Source organism: Boleophthalmus pectinirostris, unplaced genomic scaffold, assembly GCF_026225935.1.
Source record: "Boleophthalmus pectinirostris isolate CB_2022bp ecotype Guang Dong unplaced genomic scaffold, ASM2622593v1 HiC_scaffold_2, whole genome shotgun sequence".
NCBI classification, from domain to species: Eukaryota; Metazoa; Chordata; class Actinopteri; order Gobiiformes; family Gobiidae; genus Boleophthalmus; species Boleophthalmus pectinirostris.
Genome location: NW_026571152.1, coordinates 17,679,802 through 17,701,848, shown reverse-complemented (window position 1 = coordinate 17,701,848; position 22,047 = coordinate 17,679,802). Strand labels below are relative to the sequence as shown.

The window sequence follows — 22,047 nt, the reverse complement described above, 5'->3', positions numbered from 1 at the left end:
TTTGGTATTTAACTCACATGTATGTCTCTATGTGACTACACCAGCTGACCTCTCCTGATTCACATGCAGAGCTTCTCCTCTCCACAGACCAGTCACGACCTTTGTTAGCTCATTAACAAACCTAAATTAAGCTGACAGAGGCATTTCAGTCTACCGTACGACACAAGAAAACCACAATGTACATGGCAAAGGTGCTTAATAAAGTTACACACATGGTATATCTGATATCGCAAAAAGTATGGTAAAACAAGGAAGTATTATATACTTATAATATAGATTGAGAATCCACACCAAAGATGAAAATTATTTTTGCAGTATGCAGAAAAATAAATTTACTAAATTTAATTCTTTTTTTTTTTATTTGCAAATTGCCAAAACAATGACTCAAGATTATTATTTTTCTCGCTTTTTTTTTTTTTTACACAATACATTTTCAAATAAAACAGAACAACAGAACAGAAGAAGCTGCTCACTGCCCACAAAACCTACAACTTCAATATTAAATTTTATCTCCTAACGATTTATTATTTTATAATTAGTCATTAAATATTTATTGTAATCATAGTCTCAGGTTTAATATAGTCCACTCCTAAGCCATGTTTGGTCTTGATATTATTTTTTGTCAAAACTATATTTTTAAGTACCACTTTGTATTCAAAGGATATTACCACAAAACGAATTTTGTATTAGGGCTGTATGATGAAAAGTCAAATTTGTTTTATCACAAATTAACAATTCACAAACCCCACATTTCCAGAAATATGTCAGAGAAATTGCACTTAATATAGATTTGTTCCTCCGTCATTCATCCCCATACAATATCACATTTTCTCTCCCGTCATGCTGCCTTATATCCACAACCAAATCACATTTACCGTAAAATCCCCCACAACGGGCAGCAGGACTGTTACCACACACACTCTCCTAATCTTTACATTAGCGGGCACACATTATAGTCTTACTCAAGTGTTGGGATCTGTGTTTGTGGTGCCATTTAAATGCTTGGCCCTGGTTTTCTCCTCCTCCTCTGAGCTCAAACTAAACACTCGTAATAAGCCACAAGAGCCTGCGGCGGTGGAGCAAATCTGTGTGTGTGGGAGTGTGTGTGTTGAGAGAAAATGTAAGCAAATGATCACTAGACTAAGAATGGGAAATGCAGAGATGGACTGGGTTTAAGGAAGCTAATCATGGCAGACCATAAGAATAACTGTGCACTAGTGTTGTCAGTGTCACGATACGAACATTTCAAACTTGATTTTAATACTAAGGAATAGACGTGACACTCAATATAGATTCTGATACTAGACAAGAGAGTGTGTTTTTCAGCAGTACTTAATAGTACTTTCTTCTTATTATTACCATGTGATGGTATATCAGTGTAATCCCTCAATCATTCAGGTAGGACCCATAGTGGTTCATGCACATATACGTGTCTCTGTGATCTTATACTTCTACAGCTGTTCAGGAAAGGTTCATTTCTGTCTTGTCAATGTGACTTTTATCCATACGATTAAATTAGTATAGCCTTGTTAGTATCGATTACTATCTGATTTTCTATACTTTTCACAATCCTACTGTGCACATGTTGACTGTGCAAGACAATAATCTTCAAATAAAAACAATTTATTTAATTTTATTAAATTTTTTGGTTTGAAAAAATATTTATTGAGAGACATTATTAACAAAAAGTTACAATCAAACGCATGAGACAAAGATGACAAAAATATTGACTAAATATATACTATATACTCCTGATAGCAATATTTTGACAATATTTTAAGAGTGCATCAGAAATTAGCTAAAATGTATCTATACTTGGCTGAAGTGGACCATAAAATGAACTGCAAAAGGGCCTAAAAATGTTTTTATAGCCTCGTTTGGTAAATGTTTCTTCTCATTTTATTTGCCATTTTGAAGTTTTAATTACAGACACTGACAATAAACTTGATATTCTAATCCAAAAACCGCAATATATTGCACTGTTTTTTTTGTGTTTTTTTATCACACTACAAAAGGTTGTCAATATGACCAAAATTTACAGTATTTAGAAATAATGAAATGTAAAAAAATAACACATTCTAACATTTTTGCTCAAATTTCACTTACTGCACCAAAAAGTCCCCCAAACATGGAAAGTGAATATCACATTTCTTTCTCACATTGTGCAGCCCTAAGACAATCACATTCAAACTAACCTGAAAACGCTCTTTTAGCACAGACACAGTGTGCTGTTTTATCTGTGACACCTCTGCAGTTCCCACTCGTAATCTAAACCTAATCTGCAGAGTGGGCAGATTATCAACAGACAAGATCCATCTGAGGTTTGGAATCATTACACAATCAGAGAGAGAGCCATAACAGAGCTACATGTGCTGACATCAACAAACCTAGAAACCCATGACATGTCTGCCTCACCTCTGTGCTTGGTTAGGTTTCCACACATTAACAGGTCAATGCTGTTCAAAATGAGCGCGTGGGAAGAATTAGACAAAATGTACAGCTATAAGATAAAGATGTTGTGGGAGGATGCAAGTATCGATTCATTCAGTCAGTCAATTTTTATCTTCGGTATATTGTTGGGGGAAAAAAAACATTTGCTTCAATTAAATGGCCTATATAACAGTATTTTCTGATCTGTGTTGTAATGTTTATTTGTCATCATAAACATACCCTGCGTATTTAGGCTGGGCTCTTCTCTCAAACAGAAAACACTCTATTCCACCTTGTGATGTGGCAATACAGGAAGTTTCCCACTTTGTTTTTAAACTCCATACATCTTCACTGAAATTGCCAATCACTACTGAGCAAATGGTAAATGGTAACTGTTCATTTGACAAGTACCACCGCATGACATCACAAGATGCAGTGTTTCTCAAAGAGCTTTATAGTTAGGGCCGCTGCCTTGGCAACAATTGCCCCTGGCCTTGACTACGTCCCTCACAAAACTACAGGCGTCACACCCCAGTCCTCACTTTCACCGGCACATTATCTTATTACCCCCTCCCCCCTCCCAAATAGTATATTTACAGTTTTATGACAGATTTTAGATCATTTCTGAATGATCTAAATTGAATGATTGAATAATCTTATTGTTACCATCACAATACAGGATACCAAAAATGTAGACAATAAGTTTATGTCAAAAGTGCCGACAACTAATGTCAGTCTCTATTATAAATAAGGGTGTCATTTCCACTGAACAGCAAAGACACTCATCTCCACAGCAGCAGAACAGTCAGCCTCCTAAACATCTTATTTATTTAACATTTCTTGAACTAGGTAAAAGCACCAAGCACGACATAGTCAAGTCAAATATATTACATACACATACAATAGTTCAGCACGAGCTACAGACCTAGGGCCAGATGCAGTATTTTCATATTCTGTCTTCATTGCATCACTGACGTCTGGCTGCTGGGATCTAGTAAACTATTCATTGCACCTCACACATTGTAGCACCTTCCACAGTTGAAACTAAGGTTGGACCAAAGCCTATATCTGTGTTAATAGCAATAGCAGTAGCAGTAGCAGAATTGGCAGCTAACAATTATTTTAATAGTTGTTTTAATTATTTTCTACTCAAACATTTAATTACTTTGTATATTGAGAATTTCTGAATACATTTTAACCAAATAAAAAGTTTTAAAAATGCAGACTTCTTGATAGACTTCATTCATAAATGTACTCAAATATTTACAAAAATTACAAATAGATTTTGTTTGTCATTTTGGTTTAATAATGCATATGATATTGTGATAATATATATTTTGGCATGTGTTTGTATTGTCCACAATTTCTAAAATAGACAACAAAAATATATATTTCCAATTAATCACAATTTTCCCACTAAGCATTGCAGCCCCACATATCATGTTGCATTACTATATTACCTGATATTTAGCACCAACATATTTTTTCTGCACTGGCCCGGTCTGTGTGTGCCCATGTGTCAGTTCTCACTTAGTGCATTAGATGTGTCTTTTTGAACAGACTAATGAGCTACAATAGAAATATAAGACTTTACACAATCCCCACAAACAATACAACGAAGGTGAAAAACTGTGAATTTCACTACAATTTGGGCCTTACTATAGATTTCAAAATAAATGGTAAATTGTCACATTTTTATACGTCACTTTTCTACCTTCAAGGCACCCAAAGTGCTTTACATCAAGAAACCACTCACCAATTCACACACATATTTATACAGAAGTGTGCGCAGTTACTGAGGGCAAGATGGGTTAAGTGTCTTGCCCAAGAACACAATGACAGCATTCATCTGTGGGAGGTGGAATCGCACTGCCAACCTATGGGTCAGAAGATCTGACCGCTAGACCAATGATGTTCATGTCGAGAGCAGGATCCAAGCTTTGGATCAGTGGAAAAACAAAAACACAAACACACTGAGCTACTGTTGCAAACTGAAATCAAGTATCATTCATTGGCTATAAAAGCAAGACAAATATATCAAATTAGCCAAAAATAAATAAATACAAATAAAACCATCCATAGTTGGACATAGTACAAGAACATGATACACAGATTATTTTAAACCAACACCATTTCTACTTCACCCTGATAGTCCAAGTAACTACCCTGACTCCACTCTCTCCTCGTACAGTGTCTCCACATGTCAGACTACAGAGGACATCTTGAACTGGAAGGTGCTGGTTCCCTGACAGAGGAATGAAAGGCGGGGGAGCAGAGGACGGATTTGGAGGGGTGCGACCTCTTTGTGTTATACTGTCAGTCTGTCTGTCACACTGACACATCCTACACTGTGGCGGGCCCTGAACACACCACGAGCCACAGTGCCCACACACACACACAAACACACATATATGTACACAGGGGCTAGTTCACTGACAGGAGCCCAGGGCGCTTGTGTCCACTGAAAAATACAACTAAAAGAGCAAGTACAGTAGAGTGTGTGCAGAGGCTGGGGGTGAAGAGTGGTGCTATTTGTGATACTCTGATTTTGCGTTATCAAAAGTTATTAGTGTTGTCATGACTCGATTTTGATACTAAGGTATAAACTCTATACTGGTCTTATATCTGTCTAATCATTTCTGTCCTGTGAATATGACTTTTTTAGTATTGATATCTGCTTGATACTAGTTTTAGTATCAATTAGTATCTGATTTTCGATATTTTCAACCCTAAAAGTTATACAATATTATTACAGACTATGAATTGAACTGTAAGCTTCTTGGAATAAAAATCATAGACCCTGATCCTTGTCTCCATTTCAGACTGGCCAACTCCAAAATCAGTGAAGAATGAAAAGTTGTTGTTTAATAATGAACATTTGATGATACAATGACATATATCTTAAAACCTGAATTATTTTCTATGGATCAAGATAAAACCATTAAATGAGAAAAGGCAATATACCAGTAATTTAACTATATAGTGTCAACATTTCTTTTGTATTTTTTTTAAAGAACGAAGGAATGACAACAGGAATAGATACTAAATTTAGTTTTACAATTTTTAAGTTATATACATTGCAGCAGAGTGACATATGATATAATTTGATCACAACCAAAAATAAATAAATAATAATAAAGGAAATATGAATACATCCACATTTCCCCAATAAAATCTACACTCAATAATAACATATTTTTTTGAAGAAATAAAAATGATCTGATCAGTTGCTTTCTTCGTATAACATTTCACAATATAAATAGTCAATGGCAGTGAAGCAACATTTGAACCACCAACCCTACAATATCATTACAGTATAAGAGGTATTCATAAATCAATGCACTAGTATGCCACACTTACTATATCAACAAAAAATGTTTACTTGTGAATGGTGTTCTATAGTAAATACGGTATGTGTACATTTTTTATAAAAAAAACCTCCTTAACATCTCTCTCCTCACGTGGCTTCCTGTCCGTGTGGCCCTCCTGCTTCCCTCTCCTCTGTGTCACATCTGAGCCTGTGATTTTTATCCTCCTAGTCCTCCATTCCAGTAAATACTCGGTCGGGGCCTCTCACTCGGAGCCTGGGGCCTGAACCATCAATCAGGCCAAACAACAGCCGCGCTCTGTTTGTGAGCTCAGTAAAACAGCTTTCACACGCTGCACGCGCTCAGAGTGGCACATCCGCAATTTATGATCTTTGTTTTTGTGCCATCCTCCCCTTTAATCACAATCCTGTCATAGAGGAGAGATTAGGACTTGTTTTTGGGTACTGTGGAAAAGTGGTCACAGACTGTACTCATAATAAAGCTGTTCCGGTGGCGTATAATTACTCAGAAATAAAAGTAAAAAATAGCTGCTCATAAAGATACAAACAATTTACGATCTCGCCTCCTCCTTAACTGCAACCGTTGTATTTGTTGTTGCTGTAGTCAAACGACCTAAAAAAACATAGAAATATGTCATTCTAATATTTCAACAATTACTCTTAATTCTGAAAATAATAGTGAAGTGAACTGTGAAAATAATAGTCTGGCCAAAGGTGAATTTTCCTGTTTTTAGATAGGGATGACTGACAGATGAAACACAGTCTCTGTATCAAAACAAATACGGCTGCTTATGAGAAAGAAGAAAAAAAATCACAAGGGATTGAGAAACACTAGAGCTGAGAGAAATGTCATTTTGTGTGTAAATAATGGGTGACCAATGAGCTCCTTTGTTTCACAGGAAAAAAACAAACCTGATTGGATGATCATATTGACTCAAGATGTAACAGAGACTGATTTCCCTCCGTATTAAAAATACAGAGAAATATCATTCTGGATATGCCAGTCAAGCCATAGTAATAGTATTTGTACTTTATTCAAGTAACAGTAATAGTAACAGTTTACTTTTCACTTTCACATTTTCACCATTTGTACTTTTTAGTTTAACAAATCAACATTGTATTTTATTTCTTTTGTCCATTATGCCTACACATTATTTTAAACAGAACTTTTATCCACTCTACAAATATATGTAACACTTTTTGTAAGCATTTTGTTGAGTGATATTTTTTCAATTTTTTTAAACTAACAATACTCACTTCAACACAACTCCCTGCCCATTTAGGCATGAGTAAAAGTACTAGAATTACTACTTCTACTACTATAACTCACTCCCTGCCATCTCTGCAACAGCAAACCAAAAGTCAATGAATTCATAACTACCCTACAACAAACACCCAGCGCTGTTTTCGCTGTAGCCGCTCTAGCATCAGGTATAATGCCGTATTAATATTTGATGGTTTCCTTACAGGCTCTTATATATGGCCAAGTGGAACTCCAAGGCACAGGGCAAGCACAAGGGGGACGTTTTATCATGTGACGCGGGAGGGTATTAAAAGTGCATGGTCAAGCGCTGGGGTGCAAGCGTAGCGTGTTGGGTTTGGTGCATATGGATGTGTACAGGCTGCAGTGCATTGAGTTTCACTGTGTTGGCCGCTTAGCTTACAGATGTTGATCAGGTCTCGCTGAGCTTGCAGGGGAAAAGGGGGATAGGTAACGTCTCCTACACAGCGCCATGGTCTGCTGTTTTCACCCAAACTGCAGAAAAATGGACAGATGACTTGCAGAATACAGGAGAGGAGCTAAATATGGGATTTTTGCACAATATCTGGATCAATGATGTAATATTCATGTTGGAAGAAATTAAATATATTGTGGTAACGTTAGCTGATAATCGAAGAAAATGTAGCCAAGATAGATAAACGTGCAAAATGACCTCAATGAACTTAATAAAAAGTAAGATTGAAAGTTCTTCCATGTATCTATACACATACTCCATATATAGCAGGTATACACCACATATAGCCGGTTATGGAACTCAACAGTGACCGCTCATCCCCTTGGTTCTGGAAGTAAATTTGCCATAAATTTTTCCCATAGACATTAACAAAAACACAAATATTTAAAAGTTTGCAAGTTTGCTCACACATTATCAGCTATGTGGTAACTAATGACCACAATTTTGTTCAAAAGCTGTTTCAGAAAATTTATGAATTGCCAATTTATTAAAGCATTTTTCCAGATCCTGCGTTTAAATGTGCTTTTTGGATTTAAAACAACTGCGTTAGGGGTAACAGTGTCCGTGTAGCTGGATAGCCTCCACAATGTCTTAAAACTCTTAATATTTGACATTTTTTGAAAGGTCTTAGGGAAATTAATAATAAATTTACTTTCGAAACCAGAGCTGGCAATCAGTGTTGAGGTTCACACACTATGGATAGGCTAATAGTATTCAGCGCTCCAATAGGGCTGCAACTAGCAAATATTTTTTGATTTTGTTGATATTAACTTTTCAATTAATCAATTAGTCACGAAATGATTATAACTATTGTACATTGAGACTTAAAATACACTACTACCAAATAATGGTTTGATTGTTTTTCATTCAGCCCTAGCTCTAGTCCTTCCAAACTGAGGCAAAATTGTGTAAACTTGGTTCATAAGAAACTGAAAGTGTAGTCCACTACAGAAATTCTTGGTTGACTAAACTATTTATCGACCAAACGGGGGAAACACAATGAACAATTAGTAAATAAGTGTCCAAAAGTGTGCATACTACAACTCCTACTACAGTTACAATTTTCGATGGTTGTGATTGACAGGTAGATTAACCAATCAGAGAAACACATTGGTCTATTCATGTCAAAACAAGTAAAGAAAACAAAATAATGCAGAGTGACTGAAATACAGCATGGATTTTCTGCAGAATAATCCATCGAAGCACTAAACTCTGATTCATCTCACGTAAAAGAAGTTATACTAGTATCTTTTGTTCAGAATGTTATGAGAATTTTAGAGAGATCCAGTTTCAGACCCTTCTGCATTCGAACAGGAAGTCAGGCAAACTACTACTCCCACTATAAGTTTTTTCTACAACTCATACTAGTGTCACAATACTAAAAACTCAAACTCAATTTCGATACCAGGAAATAGACTTGATACTTTATGACGAATACTTAAAATGTCTCATTCACAGAAATTCTGTTCGGTGAATGAGACATTTTAGTACTGATGCTTGTTTAAATGAGAATCTAGTTTCAATATTAGTTTTAGTATCTACTAGTTATTATCTATTAGGTAGTTATTCTTGACAACCCTAACTCCTACTGGAAAAACCCTTCTACATCTCTTACTATAACTCCTACTACAGCTGCTATGACTACACACATGTTTCAAAAGTTCAAAGTACCTCATTGACAGTACTTTCCATCACTTCTGTAGCATAGTTGATCCTCCTCAGTGAAAGTGCTGAGCTGTCGCCAGGCCCCTACATGGCCCTTAAAGAGACAGTACACTTACTTTTCTATGGGGCCGGTCTGAAATGTCAGTCTGAGTATAGTCTTACTTCCACACACACAGTGGACATGCTAAGAGCTTTTCACACAATGATGTATGGAGTTAACCTTTACTGTGCCAGCTCCTGTCTGCTCCTCCAAACACAAGCAATACAATGGGCCAGGCTCCACCACAGGAAAAACATGTGATATTTAAAGGGCTTGGACACCATTTTGAACTATGAATGAACTAAGAACTTGTTTTGAACTGTTAGCCCCGCCTACTTAATTCCTTCAGTCTTTGTGATGTTGAACTATGATAGAGAAACAACTGCCCCAGACAATGCCACTCTTTCTTGTTACCATATGGGTCTCATCCAACAACTAATCCAACTCTGTTTATTTTATGACATCAGATGAAATCATGGCCATATCTATCTCCATGTAGACAACTCAGACACAGTTTGCAGACGTTTTACAAGATATTTTTGAGGAATACAGCACCTGTAATTAAGTAAAAGCAAGATAGATGTGTACTGCCAAACTGCAGAAGCAATAACATCATAGAGACAAGCACGTAGCAGACCCTCGAGCAGAAAGTTACCTAGTTCACCTTTAAAGCTACCATCTGTAATTATAGACGCTGACCCGCCCCTGTTGTTTTCTCACATAACACCACTAGATGCAATCTACCTTACTGCTGTTTGATGGTGTGGCATCCTTGGCCTGACAGAAGAAGACCAGAGAGCACAGGTGAGCATGAACAAAAGCCAGATGAGGGGAGGGGGAACAAGTTTCATATCTGCTAGTAAAAAAAAAAAAATCTAATAAACTTGCAGATGGTAGCTTTAAAGAACAAATTCCTTACTAAAGTAAAACTGGCGCACTCATTGTATAGCTTTAATAAAGCTAAGGCTTTATTAGAGAAACCAGATTAAAAGGGAAATGGGGTGAAGAGTGGGGAGGACATTCAGCAAAATGTGGAAGCTAACCACGCCAGGCATTTGTGCTAGCCCCTTGACCACAAGATCATGTCACATCATTTGGCCATTTTAAGGTTGACTAGATAAGAGTGTTGTAGATAGTATTAGTATTGTTTGTCAAAGGAAACATTGCATGCCACAAAGAGTTCAACAGCCTTCCTTCACTCTTCCGGGACTGCCAGTTTTACTACAAAAAACACAGAAGAACGGATGAGTGCCGAGGCCAAGTATAATACCAAATTGGTGCCAAGGGGCTGCGAGTAAGATATCAAAGCATGCATGAGCGAAATCCGACATCTTTTTGGTCTCGGAGGTCGGCCTTTCGAAAAAACCAAAACACACAAGCACTCCAGCAATCTCTAGTACGCTGCATTGTCTCGTATCTAACCCAAGAAAGGCATTTTGGTCGGCGCGTATCGGGAGGGAGGATGCTAGCGCGCCTTATTGTCCCTCTGTGGTGATGTGGGGGTGTGTGCTAGGCGTTGATTGTTTACATAGGGGTATTAAAGCGCTGCACAGCCTATCTTTCTGAGGCAGCCAGATATATTTGTGTAGCGCGTTCTTTTATGCATTTGTTATTTCCAAAGAGGATTGGGACGCGCCAGTGGAGGAGAGGATAGATAGCCCGCGTGATATTAGCTATGCTCCCCCTCTCCTACTTTGCCTTTCGGTTTCCTACTGCTAAGTGAGCGTGTGCCGGCCCAAACAAAAGACAGTCATTAATTAAAGGGAAGTGTACTTTAGGCTCCATTGTCCCCCTCCACAACGCTAATAGAAGAAGCATTTAGTGATATTACGCGCAATAATGGCGGCGGTGGAAATCTCGATGGGCTAAAATTGGAATGGTTTAATAATGGGGGAGGAGGGGTCTTAAAGATTTGTAGTTGAAAAATTTAACGAGAGATTAGTTAAGTGTTGAGACAATGGCCGACCAGAGTTTTAAAGTTTTCATGCGTTTTTGTCATTGTTTGGGGACTGGAAACCTCATTTAGTTACAGCCATAATGAATTGTTAATGATGTTTAATTTTTGTGTTGAAGTAATTAATTCGGAACTCCACCACACTCATGTCTTGCTCTAGTGACACATATTTGGCCCGGTTATTTTAGCCTATTAGCGTTACAAGATTCACCATTACAAGATGCAGTGCTGGATTTTTAGGTTAGGTTTGTTTTTAATTGCCATTTGTAGTTTAAAATCACATTGAAAAACATGCAAGAAGCTCAAAGTACACCACAAAGTTTTCAGAGGGTCTGTCATCTGATTTTTTTCTATGGAGATGTTATTGCTCTACCTGAAATGTTCCACAGCAGCATAAACGTATCCATTTGGCACTTATTCAATTGCAGTTGTTTTTATTGCTTAAAAAACATACCTCCACAGATCTGACATGTAACTTGGCTTGGTGGTGTTACTTATTTGTCTCCATGGACTTAGAAGCATTTCATGTAATACTGTGGTGCATTCTGAGCAAAGCAAAAACATCTCCATGGAGATAAGAAGGTAAAAGACCCTCCATCAGATAAATGCACTTTTGATTATTAACATTCAAAGTGCGTTGTTCAAACTTTTAACAGATTGTGAGAAAAAGCTGTTAGAGCGAAGCATGGCGAGAAGTCTTCGAAAATGGAGCACAGCAGAGAAAGCAGCGCCTCATCTCTTCTCTCAGTGCAGGAAAACATGTGTCCCACTGAAGTCACTAATAACACGCTAAAATATACCCTCCGCTCACCGTCTCATTTTTGGCTGTGATCAGCAAATAAACATCTATTTAAAGCAGCCCCTGGGTTGTGTTAAAGTCTGCGTCCGGTGTATTCACATCTCCATGAAAAAAGTGTCTGGACTTCAGAGTGTTGGTATTTTCTGTTTTATAACAACAGAGTATGAGGATAAAATAAACAATTATTTAGCCCAATTAACTTATAATGGACTGTTCATAGAGAAGCACTTCCTGGAGATGAACATCATGGTATTAGCAGGTGCAATACTGTGTTCTGAGCTTGTGAGAAAAGTATGAACAGAATCTGCAGGATTACTTAAGCATGTATAACTAAAAAAAAACAACCATATGTGTTTGATGAAGAAACAATATAATAACTGCTCAAAAAGCCACTTATACCTGCCATTTGTAATTAGACTGGTCGACCTGCCCCTGTTGTATTCTCACATAACATCACTAGATGTTATCTAAGTTTCTGCTGTCTCAAAGGCCAGGTGAGGGGACGGGGAACATCTGCACATTTACTGGTGAAGTAAAATCTAATAATCTTACAGATGGTAACTTTAGGTCAAATATTATGAAACGTGAAAAAAAGACAAATGACTAAAGTGTGCCCTGCTCTTGTTAAAAGACAAATTTCCAAAGAAGAAAATACACATTTTTAAAATAAAGATAAACAGGAGCCACTTATCAGCCTCTGCTCCTGCCTCTAGATAAAGTCTGCTCTTATGTTTGAGCTTTAGAATGTGTTTTCCACTACACTTAGGATTTATTTGTCTTTTTGAATGGAACATCTCTCAATTTTCATAACCTGATTTAGTGTTTTTATAGGAAAAATGTCAACGTCTGCACACAGAAAGCCCACACAACTATGGGAATCAGTAAATATAAGCTGTACTGCCAAAAAATGACTTTCGTTCCAACAAATACTTTAAAAAAAAACTGCTCAGTCAGATAAATTTCAGAGATACAAAGTGAGAGTATGGTACAGTTGTTATTGTTGACACTGGTGGTGATGAAGAGAAAGAGAGTGGATGAGAAGGCTGTTAGGCTGAAGGTTTTGCTGCTTTTCAGTCTACATATAATTTAACAGTGAGTAGTATTGTCAAAGTATCAAAAATTAACCTTACCTGAATAGCTTTAGAATGAGCTTGATCTGTATCAGAACTAGTATAAGACCACATAGACTAGTGTACACTTATGGACCACTATTGAACTACCTACATGACCGTTTTTACTTTTTACTTTTATCATCACATTATTAAAGGTGCACTTTGTTACTTTTCTAGTGGAGGGTCACCCACCTGCATGTTTCTACAGAGTTATTACCTCACCTGGAGTGTTACACAGTATGGCATTAAACTTATTTATCTTGCATTCTTTCAATAACAAGTGTTTTTAGAGCTTAAATTTTCTAAATACCTGGAAAATTTACTGTGAGTAAGGTCACCTCACCACAGACCTGACCTTTAACTGCTTGGTAGCTTCACCTGCCTTAATCCATTGAAATGAATATGTTTGTTGGCAAACGGGGACAGTCCAAGCTGAGCAAAAACATGTAGATCATTAGAAAAGTTACATAGTGCACCTTTAAATGTAGTTACTGAATATTACCTTTTCTCCACATACACAGTCCCACCCTCCTGTCTTTACCTCCGTTACTCCAGAGCAGCTAAAACAGCCACTGGTCTGAGAATGGGGTTAAGGAGCCACACACTGAGAGAAACATTGCCCCTCTCTCCTTCAATGATAATGAGCAGACTTCTTTGTTTTATTCGAGCGGTGAGGGAGGGTCCAGCCACGGCCAGCGCTCCCGCCAAATCGATATCATCATCCATAATCTTTATAGTGGGATGAAACACAGCATAAATCAGGCCCTCTCAGCGAGCACTAGGGTAGACTACAGCCCCCTCTGGTATTTGGGATGTGTTTTTGGGCTCTTACATAAGTCCATTTGTGCCGTAGTAGAGGAGGAGGAGGAAGAGGTGCAGGTGTTCCGAAAAGCAGATGTTTGGTGTTTACCTAAAGGTGATTGGTGAAGTGAGGCAGACAGTAGTATAGTTATTTGGAGTTTGGTGAAGCAGGGAAATGCAATTTTTAATGGAATAAGGGTCTGTTTATATTACAGGAAAATTTAATTTAAATACAAAAATAAGGCAAGTATTTGATTATACTGTCACTACAATCAAAACAGTAAAACTCTATGCCACCATTTAACACCACACATATTCCTGTGGTGAGGGCGTGTGACTCTTTACTCAGATCTGTATGTAAGCTTCGCTCTGCATCGTATGAGGAAAACCACTAGCCAACCACAAAGAACATGATGAGCCCAGGTATACAATATTTTGCAGCTGTAATTGAATTACACATTTATTGCAAGATCTGTGCTTTTGATTACAATTTAAAAGATTCAAACCTGCTCCACAGTTGTGAATGGGCAGTATGGCAAAAAATATAAAATTTTTCCACTTTATTGGCCCGTTACAATTTTCAGTTTGATTGTATGTTTTTCTTATTAAAATAAATGAATAGATTGTAGAATCAAACTGAACAGTGGCGATTTTACCCACTGGATCTTGATTTGTTTAAAATTCCATTAACTGCAGAGCCCTTGTTGATCTCAGCTAAATGATGCATTTAATTTGTCATACAACTCATTATAACAAAACTAAACTGAGATCTTGTCATTGCTCTAGTATCTCCCTTGTCCAAACCCAGGGCTACCACTTACATTTGTCTGTGTTCGCTCCCTCTTGGTTGTGTTTGAACGTGAGTAATGGGGTTTGCAGAAGAAAGCTTTTCCAAATCTTCTCATCAGTCTTCACGCCTTCGATAGCCAATCAGCAGGCTAATTCAATACCCAATCACAGCACTAATAGCCTCGAGGAGCAGAGAACTTCCCTCCCAAGACCCCGGGGAACACAATATGGACACCAAGTTCAGAAAAATCTTTGAGTGTAAAAAAACTATAAAGATATAATGATCACGATTTGGTTTAGGAAATAAAGAACCTAACAGCAGTGACAACAGTATAGGTAATGTATAGGGCTGCAAATAGAGCTGCAAATGCCAAGAAAATATATTATAAGCTTAAGTCACATTGCAGCATCAGTATGATAGATTTTGGTGACAAGCTTTTGGCATTTTTCCCATCAATTTTGAGAATTCTTCAAAAATCACCAGAAACTTATTCTGCCCAATCATCCAACTCAATAGAATAGCCTGTAGAGTTTTATTTAAATTTAATTCTTACTATAGCCATGACTTTCTCCTTCCACTGATACATTTTGAGGTGAAATCTTAAAATTATTAAATTTATATTAAAATGTACCGGCCTGTACCAAATCTCCCAAATGGAACTAAAAATTAATAATGATACTGTAGACGCAGGGAGAACATGCAAACTTTACATCAAAAAAGCCCTGAATGATTATGGAATCAAACATGGGACCAAATGTTATTGAGCAAGCAATCCAACAATTAGATGTTTATAATATATCCATTGCAAGGTGGAAGTGTTTTGATGGTAAGCACAATTTTGTATATTGTCAATAATAATAAAAAAGCTGAAAAATTATAATAAAATAATATATAAAATTTTCATAATTTTACAGTACATTCATATTTTGTACTAGGATTAGGGATGGCTGATGTATTGGCTCCAATATCAGTATGTAATATTGGTATGATATTGAAAACACCAATATTTTTTCATTACAATTACATTATTATCTTTATGAATGTGAAAGGGTAATGTGCGAACTTTACTAGAACTTAAAATAAATTTGAGCACCTTGCTATGAATTTTTAAGTGTCAGTACTGGTATTGATAAATACCGATTATCGTCCACAGCAGCAAAACAAATACAAAATATTGTACTGACCTAAACAATCCCACAAGTGGAGCATCCCCAACTTCAACAAAGCTATTTATTGGCAAATTTCGGATTACACATTACCAAAATATGATCTGATTATCATCACTCTGATAATCCAAAATCATGTTATTTTTGTTAACATTTCCCATTCAACTCGGTCTCTCCTCCTCCACCCTTACCTCCACGCAGCCCTCGCTCTCCTCCCATTGTCGCGTCACAAATCTGCCTCTCCTGACATGCTCTGAATAAACTGTCAGGCCCGTTATGTAGTGTCTCCATAAAGCCTACCATCAAACAGTTACTAGCTCTAGCAGCGGCGCGGTCCACTGCACCACGCACACGCATACAAACACCCCCCCTTCGCATGTGTACAAGCCCGTTCCCCTGATATGATAATACCCATTCATATCACCCCATGTACTTATCAAAACTGACCTATTGGTTTTGAAAAGCGCTAAAAGCAACATGAACCCGGTGAATGCTATAAGCTATGTAGCATCTATAATGTTGTTTTGATTTATTAGCAGCAGTTGTTCTCTCCAGTATGAGTGTTGGGATGTGAGATAGACAGTAGAAAGAGGACAAGAAGCCACTCTGTCTGACCTGATTGAGTAAAACAGGATGTACCGTTTATATGCGCAGAGTTGAAATGAATGGTTTTCTAGAAATGAGAACATGAAAGCCAAAGTTGAAAGATACTGAAAGTAACACTATTGTTTATATCTGTTGTGGAGACATGTTCTATTAAAAAAATCTTGAAACATTCTGGTGGAACTGTCCTCGCAGAAGAGAAGATATTTGTCTATAAAGGGGCAATTTCAGTTTTGACTACAATCACTTCTATTTTTCAAATTCAATATAATAATGTCTAGCTACAGACTGACCTCAACCTCTTTAACAAAATTCTGAAACAGTGACTCAAATCAGGACACAATTATGCAATATGAAATGTATTAGAATGTATTGTAAACCAATAATGTGCACTTAGCGCTATATATTTTTATTGACTTTTATTTAACCAGTATAGTTCTGCTGGGACTCTGTGTGTTACAGTGGTAAGGGAAACCTATGTAGGCACAGAAAGAACATGCAAACTCCGCACAGAAAGACCCAGAATCGAGCCCAGGACCTTCTTGCTGTGAGGTGAGAGCAATAACAGCTGCGCTTCCTTCATTTGCGTAATGTTGCTATGTTCATAACTAATACAATAATAATATCATAAGATACTATGTTATTCTTTATATTTGCACAATAAGGATAAGACTATTAAATGAACATGCAAAATAAAAACAAGCCATTTGAACTGATCTCAAAGTAATGAAAAATGACCCAAGAGGCCACTATACAGGTAAATCCACTGTTAACATGTGCCCTAACATCACAACAGTCCCATAGAAGCCCAGTCATTGCTGAAGGCCCCGACCATCAGCGCACATTACACATACACTACAACATGGAAACACCTCTTTAATCTCTTTCACATCATCTTTTATTGGCCGACAAAGTGAAGAGCAGCCTGCAGCGGCACACGGCCATGCTGCAGAAATGACAATTGATCGGTGGGTTATATCCTGCTTCCTGTGAGCTAATTGAAATAAAGTGGGAAGCTACACTCAGCCTCTATCAATACAGTGAGCCGGGCCCGCTGCCTAACCAGAGGAAGAGGACGTGTCATTGCCTTAAAGATATAGGCAAACACTTAAAGGCAATGGCGGATAAGGAGAATGTATGAGGCAGACTGTGAGATGTTGCTGAGTATAATTTGTACATGTGGAAGTGCTGTTCTTACCACAGTACTAGTGTCTAGAATAGGAGTGTAATAAAAATACTGACCAAGAATAAAAAGTGGTATTATTTTATGTTGGCTGCAAGGGAATGAAGCAACGGATCACGGTCCATGTTGTTTCTCTGTTGAAGCAAAACCATGCATTTTAGTCCAAGCAAAAAAAAAAAAAAAAAAAAAAAGTTGATACTCATTACTAGGGAAGGTAGTACAGGTATCAAAGTATCAATATAATGTTAGGGCCGTTTCTTTATTGTTGAGTTAAAACACCTTCACCAGCAGCTTATTGGTTGGTCAGATCCATTTGTGTTAGGTGTCCTTTAGAGCCTTTTCTGAAACACTTTTTTATACATATTGAAATGCCTTAACTCATAAGGTTAGACCAGTATCGGCTTATCAAAAAAAAAACTCCCAAAACTACTTGGTATCGCATGAATACCAAAAATTGTGATATCACTCATCTTACTTTATACCATAAAAACACTCCTGTGTTGAAAATAAATTATATGGTCTAAAACAGAATAATTTTGCAGAAGTTTCTGTTACTATGTAATCTTAAACTAGTTATATATAGATCAAAATCAGGTTAGAATGGATTAGTATTTGTTTATTGATACTTTTAACAAACTCACAGTCTCAGGCACTATGGCAAGGCAATATATTAAAACTATTATATAAAAACTTTTAAAACTGAAATATTACCATTATTTTTTGATCCATACAATAACCATACAACACAAAATTACCTGACCAAGAGCAATACATTTGAGTGACAGCTAAAACAACTTGATAATACAAACTAAACAAGAGCAAGTGAGTTATCCAGAATATATTAAGCGCTTGATCATGCATATTATCTGTTCAGTTCTGTTAGAAGAGTATGGGAGCACATCTGTCCAGGTGCTTGTACTGTACTGCAGTGTAATGTGTGGCATGTTTAATTCACTTCGACTGGCCCAGCTGTGTGAGCATCTGATCACACACAGATGTGACAGACAATGGAGCCGTAGTTACACCTCAACACAAACATGCCTCTACAGTGTCTCCAGGCAGTCAGGGAAAAAGTGATTAGATTAATAAATGAAGGAAGGTAAACCATCATGAACTCCTTGCACTGTAAAAGGTTTCCCAATTTATAAAGGTATTGAAGTTGTATTAGGGATGAGTTTGGGTAAAATATCTTATTATTAGTATTATTTTTCACTAAGAGGATTTGGTTCATATTTTTGAACTGACAAGGACTGACAAACTAATACAAGAATGACATTTGATTTTAGAACATGTTTGTACAGCTCTAAACCACTGGGTTAGCAGTTCTTATGCAGAATAAAATATGTTTCTATGGTGATGTTATTGCTTTGCCTGGAATATTCCACAGTGTGGCATTTTACTTACTGAAAATGGAAGGTGGCTCCTTCAACCAAGTTTCAGAGTAGTATTTAAATCTTGTACCATTAGATTATTATTAGGGATGCACCAATCCAGTTCTTTCCGTTTTGATAGGAATTTCAATACTTATCTTTAAGAACCTGCCAGTACTCAATATCAACTGATACCAGTGCAAATACTGAAAAAATGCATTTATTTCCTTTAAACATAAATAACAAAACTGACCCAAATCTGTTAGCAAGTACCTACAGATTTGTGTAAATAAATATTCAAACATTATGAGACTTTCTGGGCTGGCTACAACCATCTTATTTCATCAATTTAAATGTCCAATCAGGATATTGGCCCAACTCACATGTGGAAGTTGCTATCCGATTCACCATATTTTTCAGGATCCCTAGTTTTTATAGTCACATGGATATTACAACACTTTGAATATTGCATTTTTATTTTTCACAATTGTCCTTCTTTTTAGCTTCCCCAAACTAGCACTTTGAAATCCTGTAACAGCATGTAAAATCTGCTCTGGTCGTTCTAATGCTAATGCAGTGTTGGAGTTTCCAGTATTAAAGATTCCTCTGGTTTGTGTCGGCGCCACATAAGTGCTCCAATAGTCTAATCAAACTCTCGTTACTCTCACCGCACAACCACTGAATCATCATTACATGGATCTGCATATTACCTGTGCTGCTACAATTAGCTATGAATCTCATTTGAATCTCATTTTGCCTTCTCTGGCTCGGAATGGCAATTAAAAGCATGGAAAAAAAAAAAAAAAAAAAAACGCCAACACGCTCTCTCCTCTCCAACCACACCTGCTGTTCCCGACTCTACACTTTTTAATTAATTTGTTTTGATACTCAAACAAATCCTTTACAAATCCTCGTGTGGTAATTAACAATTATCGCACATTTAATAAGCACACAGAGATAATGGAACAATTAGCGAGAAACAAGCCTCCTTAAAGACTGGCGCGCGGCTTTGAACTACGCGATATGCGCTAATATGCACTAATTGTCTTTCGCTAGCTTCCGTATGCTAGCAGATCACAATAATAAACGTCTTTGCCGCTTACAAATCAAAACAGCCTTCAAAGAGGAATTACAAACCAACAAATGATTACGGCTGGAAAAACATGAGCATTTTCCGAGCTAGCGCCGTTCCTGCCTCTGTGGTGTTATCACAGGGGCCAATTAGCGGGGCCCCGGCTTTCTGCGCAGGCATGTGTCAGGGGACCTATAGGCAGCCCGCGAGGCAGCCGAGGGCCCGGGGGTAGCAGGAGAATTATCACTCTTTTCATCTCTCCGTCTCTTGCGCATCCTCGCATACACACACAGTTACGCTGGGAGCTAGCGCTTTCATTCGCGAGCTAGCTTCCGTTTTGTGTAGCGCTTCAGAGAGGAAACAAAGCAGGCATGAAAGTTGTAGATCTAAGGTGGGCCGGGCAAAGGGGTTCGATAAACATATGCATAAGCTGGCCCTCACAGATAAACCAGTCGATATGGTTTACGCGTAACCTTTGCCCCTCCCACGAGAAAGGCCAAGTCATCACAATGCAGGACAGTGTAATGGGAATATCAGTGATGGAGGGTAAAGGACGCAACAGGGGTAGGCCTTGGCATGGCTGTGTCAAAAATGGCACAGATAGTAAAGTGAAAATAATGTACAGCTTCAATAATCCTTCCAGGGACCTGTCCATAGTAACAATCATAGTGGCTCATTTAAAAGGATGTGTGTTCAGAATAGAAAAAAAAATGTGCAAATGCCTTGTGTGTAAAGATGTCAGCCATGGTACACACAAAATGCCCATGTAACAGAAAATACAGGTGGTCAAAAATATATATATTTTTTAAGTTGCATTTAAATGCAATGAGGTGTGAATTTTCCAAAGAAGGAGATGACTTTAGTTACCTCTTCAAGGAAACAAAGATACTATGTTTAGACGAATTGTCATAAGTAGAAAGTTCACACTTCACCATGATTTTTACACAGAGGTTGGCTAATAGGAGGAGAGTGTAAAGAAAAGTAGACACCCTTTTCTTTTCTCATTCTGCATTTAACTATAGAGCAACATTTCCCAGTAAAACCCTGGATCAAAATGCATACAAGTAGATCAACTGTCAAATTTGTCTTTTTTACCTTTCAATACAAACTTAGTTGCATATAAGTCAAACACTGTCCAACTTGTATTGCATTAAAAATTTTTTATATTATGAATGCCAATTTGTGTTATCATCAGCCCTTTATAGTTTCCTTAACCCTATATGATTGTCCCAGAAGACTTGTAAACTGCAGTTTATTCCCACAGCTCCCAGGCCTCCTCCCACGTTATGCTCTCATCGCGGTGGACCCCGCTGAGAGCCTGTTAGATGGGCCAAAACATACTAATATAAAGTTTACTGTTACAAGATCAAACTGGAGAGGATAACAGAGCATATGAAAAAAGGACACATGCCACCTGTCTAGGGTTTAGACAGTGTGTCTATGAGGATAAAAAGCAGCTAAGAATATCAGCAGGTAGGTAGTAGTAGTAGTGACTGATTGACTATAGTTGATATCGCAAGAAAATACATACATACCAACAACACAAAAAAAAAAAAAAAAAAAAAAAACAGAGAAGTTTAAGTAAAATGACAAAAAATACAGATTTTATTAATAATTTTCTAATGATGTCCTCCATTAGACTTGGTTTGTTCTTGGTTTAAGTTTTTAAAATATATGAAGTAAATAAAGCCATGAGCATTTTTTGCTTTAACTAAACTTGTCAATGTACCAAAAAGTATAAAATATCACATTAATATTCTTATTGCAATACAAAACATGGTTATCAAATATTGCAGCTTTTTCTTGTATCATAGAGCCCTAATCTAGGCATTAAAATGGTAGATGAAACAGTTTTGCTGTAATTTAATTTCGTCAAAATTGTGCATTACAAATATAATATTCCAATATTCAGCGTAGCTTTAAAACATAGCATTTTTTACCATAGTTCCCATCCCTAGTGGACACCTGTTTCTTGTCTAGCATCTGTATCTACAAAGC

The 22,047-nt window shown here is 37.2% G+C and overlaps 1 protein-coding gene across 3 annotated transcripts in view; it reads right to left on the bottom strand.

The window, feature by feature from the left end:
• The window catches only part of mafb (MAF bZIP transcription factor b), a 62,217-nt gene that overhangs the window by 17,874 nt on the left and 22,296 nt on the right, over window positions 1-22,047 (bottom strand). Inside the window, exon 3 of one of the 3 annotated variants that reach the window (XM_055155436.1) lies at window positions 7,423-7,514. The exons of the other annotated variants lie outside the window; for them this stretch is intronic. The gene's annotated coding sequence lies outside the window, so the exon portion shown is untranslated. Of the gene's footprint in view, window positions 1-7,422; window positions 7,515-22,047 lie in introns of those variants that run through there. 3 annotated transcript variants of the gene reach the window in all.